Source organism: Cryptomeria japonica, chromosome 6 (genome assembly GCF_030272615.1).
Source record: "Cryptomeria japonica chromosome 6, Sugi_1.0, whole genome shotgun sequence".
Classification (NCBI taxonomy): domain Eukaryota; kingdom Viridiplantae; phylum Streptophyta; class Pinopsida; order Cupressales; family Cupressaceae; genus Cryptomeria; species Cryptomeria japonica.
Window position 1 is genome coordinate 457,260,810 of NC_081410.1, and position 11,530 is coordinate 457,272,339.

The window sequence follows — 11,530 nt, forward strand, 5'->3', positions numbered from 1 at the left end:
ATTTTTTTAGAAAAAAGTTGAATAGATTACAATAATCAAAGAATTCTAAAAATTTTAAATAAATAAAGAATAGAATAAGAATGAATAATTCCTTGTAAATGAGTAAGAAATGTGGTGTCAAAATAATTCACACCCCTTGTCTATGCTTCCAAATTTTGTATACATGTGTCTATTAGAGTAGTTCTAACCACAACATCTAATAAATTGATCTATCCTTTATGATTTGAAGGATGTCTATACCATGTCCCAAAGCTCAAATTTTGGTACAAGCTATGAGGATGTGAGAAAGGATTGCAAAGTTTGGCTTTACACCTACCAATTACATTTTCTTAAAAGTTTCTAAAGATCATGATAAAAATTTGATTTTGTGAATAATGTGCAATGGGTGCATTCCATGAGTGCACTTTTCTTCAAGGCATTCTATCAAATATTTCACATAATTTTGCATGTCCTATGATCATGGCATTCCATGAAACCACATTTCTTTGAGGTATTTTATCAAATAGTTTATGTTCCTTTCTTATGCTTCCCAATTCTCCATATATGTCTCTTAGAGCATTTCAAATGATAATATTTGACAAATATCCTACTTTATTTAAGCTTTTATGGATGTCCATACATATGATAAAATCTCTCTAACTTTTATCTTTTGATTGATTGCATACCTTGTTCCAAAGCTCCATTTTGGCACGGTAAGGAGGATTTTGGAAAAGGTTGTGGATTGTGCTTTTACACCTACAAATTGTATTTTATTGAAAATTTTCAAAGCCTATTCAACAAATCCCTTTTGTGCATATCCTACAACCATGTCATTCCATGAGATCAAATTTCTTTGAGGCATCCTATAGAATATTTTGTGTGCCTATATATGTATCCACATTTTACATAAATGTCTACCAAGGAATTTCCAAATGTTATTTAAATAATCACATTCCTGTTATGCTTTGATGGAGGCCCATACCCTATTACAAAGCTCTTATTTTTGCATAGACTAGGATTGCACTAGAAAATACAAATTGATCAAGGTTTGAGATGAAACATTAGAGTGGAGAGAAAATTAAGTTAATAATGTCAAAAAATAATTAGAATATATATATATATATATATATATATGCACCTCGTTAAAAAAAAAACCATAAATTTCTTATTCCCCAATATAATAAGAAAACTCTTATTTTACCCTTATACATATCTATATATTGATAAACATGAGTAACATCTACCATCTCTAAGATTCAAAGAAATTTAAAGAATGACAACAATGTATGAAACCTAAATAAGAAGAAAAATCATCAATCCAAATCAATTTGAAGGAGTTTGAGAAGACAAAGTGACTAATTGCAAGATAGGGATCTCCAATTCATAATATACCAATGATGGTTAAGTATGATAGCAAGAACACTAGAAGGTGAGATAGAGATTGAAGTGTCAAAGAATAGAAGTCACCAACCCTCACAAAACAATAATTCCCTTATTAATACATCGTTTATGGGCACCAACCCAAAGGAAACTACAATTCCTTAATTTGAGCTCCAACTCAACACAAGAGAGGCACTAACCTTTTACAAATCAAGAGGTACCTACCTTAGAACTAATTACAACAGATAATAGACATCCCCTATCTGAGATAGGATTAGAATGATATCAAATAGGACCTTTGTAATTCTACTTTGTCATTTTGACAATCTCTAGTCCACTTGCTACTTTGCACTACACATACCACCTCTATACTGAAAGATAGATAAAGACTCACATGGATAGAACCATAGAGCAATTTAATTTGTCATGGATAACATTAGTTAGATCCACATATTCACTCATACAAAAAGAAAGGAAATTGATCTTCTTTAAATACATTTCTTTTCAATTCTAGATATGATCCTTAAATTGGCTTAGATGCAATAAAATTATCACAAACAATGTCTTCTATGCACTATATTGGAGTTGAGGAAAAATCAACTCTATAGCTCCCAAAGATTACCTGCATGCAAACTTGTCATAGAAAGATAGAAGCGAAATAACTATGGAGGCCAGAATTTAGAGATCCAGAAAAAAGGAGTCATATTGATTGTGTAACCAGAATGCAATTCAATAATTACAGTTGTTATGAAAATACAAAGAGAGAATTCTTATAAAAGGATACTCAAAACCCTAAAGGAGAAAACCCTAAAGAATTATAAGATTCCTAAGTTTAGCTTAAGGATGGAGTATAATAGCCTAATAATTAAATAAATAATTATTAGCTAATTAAAGATAACTCTAACACCCCACCCTTAAGATGAACTTAGGGAGTTGCTAAAAAACAACTAAGGACTAAAAAAGCATGTAAAAAATGCAGGAAAGCAACAATGGGTCCCGACAACTAAGTTTGATAAGGTACCCAAGTACAATAAATCTCTGTAAGGTGGAGAAAAAAGAGAAAACCCTGTGGGAACAAAACTCCTCTCTAAGAAGAGATGAAAGCTCAAGTGAAGGACTAAGAAGCCTCCAAACAAGAGTGTTCCAGAAGATAGCAACAAAATTAGATCATGAAGAACACCACTGAAGCATGAAATAGCTGCAAACACTATCGAAGAGTAACTGCTAATCTAAAGAACCTCCACTGAAATAGAACATGACCAGGTAGAGAAGACTATAATATGTATGAGTGCCCTCAAATGACACTACTCGAATAAAATGGCAAACAAAGGCAAACAACTGAACTCGAAGATACAGATGGCATGAAACACCAAACCTTGAATAGCTGATCAATTGAACCAAGGAAGCATTAGAACAACAAGACAAACCTCCCCATAATGCTGAAAAGGGAGAGGGATAGGTACACTAAAAAGAATGACCAACAAGAATTGCATGACAAAAACCAGGAACATCGAAGGCACAGAGAATGTACATAGTGTTGTGGAAGGAACACTCACTTGACACACATCATAACACTAATGTCGTGGAAGGAACACTCATGCGACAAAGGTAGATGTCAAACAAAGACAAACATCAACCCCCCATGGCATTTTATAAGTAGTGCATGTATAATAAGGCACAAGATGTGCAAGATTCCAAGTATACAATGCATGGTGGCACTTTATCTTAGTGTGTTTGCATTAATAAAATGCTACAATGATAATAAGAAACAAAAAGAACAGCCAAGGACAAGACATCCTACTCAAAGAAAGAAATCCCAGGACCTGAAACATCCAAGATATTCACCAGAGTGTTGAAAAGCAAAAAACTGAATAAAATGTACCTGGAGTAGAATCTGGAAAGAAAACTCATATGACTAGAAAGTACACAGAACAAGATTTCCAACAATATAAAGTTTTAAAAAAATGGAGTTCAGATGCTCAAGTTATGTCTCCGGGAGTGCAAAAAGGAACCTCTGGCTTTGACAGCAAAAAATACCATCAAAAAAACAAAATCAAAAGTTCAAACCTCCAAATCTGGATAGAGCTCAGAAAGAGCTTTCCGACGTTATAAGGTTTTTGAAAAAGCGCCTCCGTATGACCAAGTTAATGCTAAAAGAAAAAAACCCCTATTATTTTTATTTTTTATTTATTTTTTGACAAAAAAATTTTGACGCATTTGCAAGTACAACTGTACGGATTTCGTGCCTCGAAAAATGTGCCAATAAAAAATCATGCCCCAGATGCCCCTATCACGGAAAATAAGCAAATTATATATCAAAATTCATGGAATCAGCCTTCTGAATCCAACTGTGAGGTCCTTTTGGCACCAAAATGTACCCAAAAATCAGCTACCCCCAGAAATTTAAAAAAAAAAAACAACTGCACAAACCCCCAAATACACAGATCTGAAGAACAAGGCCCAAAATCTCTCATGAAGAGAACATGAGCATGTGGATCTAGAGCTCTGATACCATATTGGAGTTGACAAAAAATCAACTCTACAGCTCCCAAAAAACACCTGCATGCAAACATGTCATAGAAAGATAGAAGCAAAAAAGCTATGGAGGCCAGAATTCAAATATCCAAAGAAGAGGATTCATATTGATTGTGCAACAAGAATGCAATTCAATAATTACAGTTGTTATGAAAATACAAAGAGAGAATCCTTACAAAAGGATACTCGAAACCCTAAAGGGGAAAACCCTAAAGAATTATAAGATTCCTAAGTTTAGCTTAAGCATAGAGTATAATAGACTAATAATTAAATAAATAATTATTAACTAGTTAAAGATAACTCTAACACACTACAATAATCGTATTCGATTAAAGGCTAGCCCATTTTTTATTTGATCAAACACTTTATTATAGTAGCTCAAGAACAATGATGAGTTTGAATTTGAGCATGAGTTTCCTTATGCGCAGGAAATGCTTGATAACCAATGACTCTAATGGAAATTGTTTACAAGTGACTCTATATTCTAGGTTGTAGATGCAAATGGGAAGTCCATACCATTAAGTATTTGTGATTGCAATTGTTTTTTTATTCTTTTGGTCTTTATATTTATTCTTACCAAACCCTAGGAACAAATTAATCTCCAAGTTGAGTAATAGGTGAGTGAACAATGACTTTTATGAAAAATAAAATTTTGGCCAAAGTGTTATATTTGTCACTCTTTAAAGTATGGTTGTGGAAACTTTAATAACCATGGACCCATGAGCTAGTATTTCTTTCAGTCATTGCTTCGTTACATTAGCAATATATTTCATCTCATCAATTTTTAAGGCATCCTCACAAGAGATAATAGTGGGTATAGAAAACAACATTTGAGAATATTGAAGAGGTATGACTCTAGGTGTTTAATATAAGAGGTCAATTGAACTACTTGTTCCTTTAGCTTATGCTTAGTCTATTTGCTTATTCATTTTACAAAATGATTGAAGTAATGATAGATAGATTATTCTCAATTTATAATTGGCTTATCTATACTCCAAAATTAACCTTCAACACTTGATAATCAAATGGTTATGGTTGGAGGTCTCTTTATCTTTATCCATAATTAGAGTGTACCAATATTTTTATCCTTGACTATGATGTATTAGTATAAATTAATAAATAACTATATTTTTCTTTGCTTGAGGTGGTTTGTATAACATTGTTGAAATTGTTTACAAATCTATTACTAAAGGTTTGGAAACCCTCTTTATTTTCTTGGTAGTGATATTAGGCCATGTTAAAAATTCAACAAGAGATGAATCAACTTCTTTTGACTCTTTCCCCTACTCTTGGCATCTTGAACATTTTGCACATAAGTTTGTAGGGGAGGAGAAGAAATAGATAAGAATTATATGTAAACATTAGAAATTAGATGAACCAATTTCCAAAATTTGAAATTGTAGTTGTATCCTCTAGAGGTGGGCATTTCTTTATATTTTCTCTATCAAATTGATCAAATAGAACATAATAGTTTTATCCTTTTTAAAAATATTTTTGTCTTGACTAATTAAGGATAGGATTCATAAACCTTTTTTTTTTCAGGGCAATAATTCCAACTTTAACTAGTCCAAGGTAAGGATCTTTCCTCGCTATAAGATAAATTGGTTATGAAGTCATATAAAAAATTTGGCATCTTGAACTTGTAAAAATTTCTTATGTAAGGTGTCTCTGATCAGATTTTCCTAATCATTTATTTCTTTATTGTCAAGGATGATAGTCACAAATTTGAACATCCAAGGTTAAAAATTTCTAGCATTTTGATTTTTTACGAATATATTTAAAATGGATTGAAAATTATTAATTTATGTTTGGAAATCACTCTTAATTGACATGTTAGGCAACCTTAAATCATTCTAGGTGCCATGATGAGAAATTTGAAATGTCTCCTCAATCCACTCTTGCATGATATCTAGGAACACTTACAGACCATCTTTAAGGTTTTCAAATATTTGGTGTATTTTTGCAGTCTATCTTTGGATATTTTGGCAACAGTGAAGACACCCCAAATTCCATTTTGTTAATACCCTGCAATCAAGGGCGTTCAGATGAGAACACATTTCTTTGAGGCATTCTGTCAATCAGTTCGCGTGCCTTGTCTAAGCTTATACATTTTGCATACGTCTACCATGGCAGTTGCAGCTACATCATCTCTGTGATGGATGTCCATACCCTCTTCCAAAGCTCTCATTTTCCCACAGCCTGGCAAAGGTCGCATAGTCTGGCTTTATACCAGCCAATCAAATTTGGTTGCAAGTTTTAAATCCTTTTCATCAAATGCGTTTTGTGCATATCCTGCAACCATGGCATTCCACGAGACCACGTTTCTTTGAGGCATCCGATCAAACAGTTCATATGCCTTGTCCATACTTCCACATTTTGCAAACATGTCAAACAGAGCATTTCCAATTGTAGCATCTGATAATAATTGCCCTTATGTCCTGCTTTAATGGATGTCCTTACGTTCTGCTTTAATGGATGCCCATACCCTGTTTCAAAGCTCCCATTTTGGCACAGGCGGAGACTACGTTGGCAAATAATACTGATCGGATTTTCTGTTTGCCGCATTGACTTACGGATAGCCAATAATGTTAAGACTCCTTGGTCACGCTATGCAAAATCATGACCTTTGATCTCAAATATTGAGAATGATATTCTGTGCAATTCAATTGCAATATTAATCAAATCACCAGATATGAATTCGATTTTCCAACCTTTGTTTAGTTTCGACCCCAAATAACTATCCACGGCTATTCCGAAACTCATTATTTCCAAGCTTAATTCTTGACATAGGAATAATAATATCGCTGTTGAACACACATATTATTTATTAATATTTGGAGAGCCCAATTTAATAGCCTCTCGGTAGGAAAGTTTAATAAAATATTTACATCCAATCTCTCGCAAAGCTTCACGGCTAGACTCAGCAAAGATAAATTATTCAACTCTTATATCGACTCATTTATTTATTCAGCAGATAACACAATAAAGTTCACGTAAAAAATATATCATAATTCTCAAAATAAAGTAATTCTTGTTTTCCCTCATATCGGATATCAAATACCTCATTATGCAAATTTGTCTCCACTAGAGACTTTACAAATTTGGCTTAGCTGTGAACTCTGTTGCAAATCCACTTCGAGGAAAAGTCAGGTTTTCATCCAACCTTCTAGAAATCATAAATCATTTATCAAAATCTGAAAGCATACCTTTGCTACAATCTTAGGATGTCCTTATAAAGCCCTCCAAGAATCATCTAGAAGATTTTTTTATTATTATTCATAAACGACAAAGCCAGAGAAATTTGTATTAAAAGTTAATAATCTAATTTACATAGAAAATACCAGTGTCCTTAGAGCTAAATATTCAAAAAAGAAGAAGGGCAGATTCCTAGAATAAACTATATTCATCCCACTACAAAATAAATCGGGAATGATCTTAGGAAATTCAATGACATCCTAACTACCTTGAGAGTTTGAGAGTATCAACATTAAAGCTACATAAAAGTTTTCATTAAAACTAAACAAAATTTCATATCTAGGAGCAAAAAAATCATTTGCTTTATCCATGCTTCAAAATTCGACCCTATGCTTGATCTCTAGACTGAACACGACCACTTCCTCGCGATTGGTCCTTGCCTTTGCTTAGAGAGCCCGTCCGCCCACGCCCATGACCTTGACCCCCTTGTGGAGCATCACGGCCATCTCCACTTGCAGACGAGTCATCATGCTCTAGTTTTGGAGGGAGGAAGCCATTTAATCTGGCAAAATCTCTAAATTCATCCTCCCTATCTCGGTTATGAGGTTCATCACCCAACAGTTTCCATTTAAGAACCCTGAATGCCCTTGCTGCAAAGGCCCTATGCTACAAAAGAGTAGGGCCTTTGAGGTCGAGGAGGAAGGGGTAATAATTGACAATTTCTCCCAGAACTAAAAGAAGGATCATATCTCTTGGCCGAGGGAGCCTAGTACCGAGGATGGCATATTTAAGAACCAAATCCAAGCCCACCAACACTTCTTCTTCAAACAACTAAGAAGTCAAAGCCATCACCTCTGCCTTGGGAACCTAGTTATCAAGCAATGAGGCCATGAATCTTGAAGATATGTGAGAATTGTCCCTCGGATATTCTTGCCTACTCAAGTGACCATGACCTAGGATTAACTTGATCGCCAAGATTACCAGCAGTTCCAAATTATGAAGAAGTCTTTTGAGTCTCTGGTCCGAAATTTCTTTGAAAGACACTTGGCGGCTCAGATAGGATAGGGAAACAAGATTATTTGCCCCAAAGCAAGAAATTGGTTCTGGAAATGCCCTTACTATGAAGCGAAAAGGGTTTGCCATTTTAACCGAGAACTAGAAGAGCATGTCCTTTTGCCAACTAAGAGAAACCAAGAATGGAAGAAAGCAACATAATCGAAGCAAGAAAGTAGAAATAAGCCTTGGCATAAATGGAAATAAGTGCATCCGACATTCTCTCTCCTACCTACCATCATTTATGAGAGTTGCCTTGAGTAGTAAAAACTAGGAGGAAAGACAACAAAAGTTCATTTTCCAAAGTTTGGATTTTTATTAAAAAAATCCTTACTACTATGCCAGGAAGCCAACTCGAGCTCTCCAAACTATAAAGGCGATGTCCTTTCATCTTTTGAAGAATTTATTATAGATTGCAGTGGCATCATCAATCCTTCTTGAAACATGCCAATACCAGGTCATTTAATGATGTCAGTCATTGATAACCGACATTTGAAAAAGCACCCGACATTTTAAAAATATTCCTCCATCTATTTAGCAAATGTCTTGTCAAAATAGCTATGACTTGGTGAAAAAGAAATAGCAACTCCCAGCTTAGTATCTCCAACGTAACCCTTAGTTCGGCGGGTAGGTGGCCTATTTCAAAGACAAAGTCATTGTAATGTTTAACAGGCCTTATCATTCGAATTCAAATTTGAAAATCCAAGCAAAAGAAGCCACCTGAAATGAACAAAAGAACAAATGAAAAACATTAAAGCTTGTTGCTACTGATGGAAATACTCCTCGTTTGAATCAGTAAGACTATTAAATGTTTGAATCATCTGCCCACCAACTGAGAGCAATCCCATCAGATGCAACCTTAGAAAGGACATCCGCATCAGTATTAGGTTTCCTATAGATGTGCTTATAGGTAAAATTTTCAAATGTAGACAGAGTCACTAAGATTTTTTCAAGCAGAGCTTGCAGCCTCCAATTTGGGGAATTTACAGATCTTACTGCAAATTGATAGTGATTGCAGAATCCCCTTCAATTTCTAGATTCTTAATTCTTCTTTTAAAACATTCCTTGAGACCTAGCAAAAGGGTCTTAAATTCAACAATGTTATTAGTGTTAGGAGGAATAGGCACAACCAACCTGCCTTTAATAACTCCTCGAAAGTCTCTAACCACACATCTGATTCTAGAAGGACCTGGGTTTCATTTTAACCATCCAACTTTGGGGTGGATCCAAACTGCACTACCTCTATCATTGCTTTTCTTCCTTATAAATGGAGGAATTTTGATGTCATTCCATCTTAACCTAACTCTACCATTCCAATTAGTGAAGTCTTTATTCAAATTTGGGGTGAGAGCTAGTTTTCTATTAATATTCTCAACAATAGAAGCTTCTATTGAGGAAAGGACTGATTCTAATTTCCTTGCTTTGCTTTCAAAGTGTCTCCTATTACGCTCTTTCCAAATTTCCCAAACTAGACAGGAGGGGGTCATTTCCCATAGGGGACTCAAGATACCATCTTTGGCTCTTATTGTGCACCCTTGAAAAAGTGAAACTATGTCATTTGGTAGGGCCGTGATCCAACCAAGTTTAGCACACAACCACCTTCAACACTTTGCTAAAAAGGACAATTTAGTAGGAGATGATCAATTGATTCCTCATGGGCTTTACATAGTATGCATCTAGATGGGCCCTCAAATTCCATCTTTCTGAATTTCTTCGTTATGAGAATTTTCTTTCTGGTTGCCAACCAAGCAAAGATGCCCACTTTAGTAATAATCTTGTAGCTCTAGAAGAGTTTGTGGGGAATTCCCATATCCTCAGAAGCACTTTGATTAGCGAGAATGTTATAACCTTCCTTGGCTTTATATTGACCTGATTTTGATGGAGTCTGAATCAATGAATCTGCTCCCTCTCTAAAAACCAATTGTCTATCCTTTATGATCTCAAAAAGTTGATCTAGTTCATTGGGGGGAAGGGGGAGGCCATCCAGTTTCTTCCAGCTCCAACCAAGAAAGGAATTCTCCCATGAAAAATCTACATAGTCCCTCACATAAATCCCCCAGTGTTGTCTTAGCTAGGCCCTTGTGGATTGAACAAAAATAAGACTATCTAAGCTTGGATATCCTCCCCAGGAGTCTTCCCAAAATAACTATGATGAACCATCATGGACATTCCAAGAGACAAAGTCTTCTATTAGAATCCTGCACCTCAAAATAAAGTTCCAAATACAAGATCCTTTCAGAGGATTACTGACTCGCAAAAGATTTAGAGTTTCCCCCGCTACTATATATTTAGTATGCATCATTCTTACCCATCTTGCTTTGGGGTTCATAAGCATTTTCCAAACTAGTTTTGCTCCCGAAGCTTGATTCTGGATTTGAAGGTTGTAAGGAAGCTAAGTAGCGGAACAACTTCCTACACTAATCTTGAGAGGAGGGTAATGCAAAAACTTTTACAGATATTTACAATAGTTATAGAAAATAGAAATAGATATAATAACATTCAAACCATAACAAAGTGATTTACGTGGGGAAAACCCTTTCGGAAAAAAAACCCCACACTCCAAAAGCTGCCCAATATATTATGTTGATTTTATTGTAGTTATGGTTGGAATCCACGGGCCTACATAAAAACTTGTGATTATATTGATGATATAATTATTATATTATTAGTTGTGAGATAATATAATTATATTATAATTATTATATTATTAATTGTGATAATATAATTATAGTTATAATTATTAATAATATAATAATATATTAACATTATATTAATATATATAGTCATTAATATTTAATTATTTAATATTATAATAAAGTATGGTGTCCCTTGCTGAAAGGGCATCTCTTGCATATATATTATGAGGCGTGTGATCTCATTGAAAAAAAGGAAGATGATAATAATAATAATAATAATAATAATAATAAAATATAGGCAATACCTAGGACTTTGACATGGTATCAAAGCAAGGTTAAGAGAGTTGAACCTGGCTTATAATGATTTCAGTGGCTCCATTCCTCCAGCCTTCAGAATGTTGCCAAATCTCTAAGTTCTCTTCCTCAACAACAATAGTTTGAATGGGACATTCGATGTTCTCGGGAATAGGGAAGGCATTTTTGGAGTATAAGTTTCGATGGAAGAAGTCTTTTACAAATGAAATTACAAGAAATCAGTTTTACATCCTAAATACTGCATATAGGGAATTACGACATACACATTCCCTTGGTGGATCATTGACATGAGCTTTGACCTTGGAGGATTATCTTCTTCTTAGTCTTATCCGTATTTGGTGCCCTTAAGGGAGTTTGTATGCAGCGCTCGAAGTAGTTGAATAGAGGAGAAATTGCAGGGATGTTTTATGAAGAAAGACACCATGCATAAGAAGCCC